Source organism: Nothoprocta perdicaria, unplaced genomic scaffold, assembly GCF_003342845.1.
Source record: "Nothoprocta perdicaria isolate Ctin4 unplaced genomic scaffold, notPer1 scaffold_606, whole genome shotgun sequence".
Classification (NCBI taxonomy): Eukaryota; Metazoa; Chordata; class Aves; order Tinamiformes; family Tinamidae; genus Nothoprocta; species Nothoprocta perdicaria.
The window spans coordinates 19,497-20,524 of record NW_020455873.1 but is presented as its reverse complement, the minus strand read 5'-3'; positions in this window follow the sequence as shown (position 1 = coordinate 20,524).

Genomic DNA, 1,028 nt, shown 5'->3' with positions numbered 1-1,028 from the left:
AAATAGTCACACAGCACCGTTCTTGCACACACACACATGCACATGCATTGCCTCGCTGACAGGCACCCTCACCCCAAGGCTGCCGATGCAGTGCCMAGTGCCCTGGACATCACGCAAGGGCCGTGCTCAGGTCAGGCTGTTGCCTGTGGGTGGAGAGGAGGGCCCAGGCTAACAGTATGTCCAAAGCTGCACTTTCCTTCATCCATGCACTGACTCAGCCATGGAGGGAAGACTCTGGGTCGGGTGCTTGCTCTTCCTCTATGTCCTCCTCCTCCTTCCTTGGTCAGAGGGGATGTCTCCTGATGAGGTAAGGAAACATGGGGACCCCTAAGAGTGACAGGCAAGAGTTAGGCAAGCCTGTGTCCCACCGTGAGGACTCTTGGATTGGGGATCAAGTCATGGTTCCATAGGGACACTATGAAGGAAGAGAGCGAATCCTTGTCTTTCCCCACTTCTGCTCAGTGGGTCATAGGATTCCCTGCAAGAAACATTCCAGACAAATGGAGTGCTCACTGCAGGGTGTACTGCAGGGTGAGATACAGGTGACAGTTTATTTGAACGGAGCTCCCTCCATTCCCCAAGCAGTTTTGCTGGTGTGAAGTCCTGGCGTTTGAAAAGGGAATTTCCCAGAGAAGAGACCATGTGCCGTGTGTGACAGACTTCCTGCTTCCATGAAACTATCTGCAGGTGCATCTTCTGCATGCATAGCAACCACAGGATCTTGGTCTGTGGGTGTTGTTGTGCTGTGTGCTCATCATATCTGGCTGTTGTAATTCAGCTCTTTCCCAGATCTCTCAGCATCACCTGGGAGTGCCCAAGACACCTATGTCCATGAGCCTCTAATATATAGATGTCTCTAAGGAAGATGCAAGGGGTCCCACAGGCTKCAGCAAGCAGGAGGTGCCGAGCAGTCTGGCCACAGTGCCCAACGCACATGCCCTTTCCTTTGGGAGAGTAAGGAGGGAGTGATGCCAGAAGGCAAAACATTTTGGAAAGGGGGAGCCAAATATGGCAGGGAATGTAGGGAG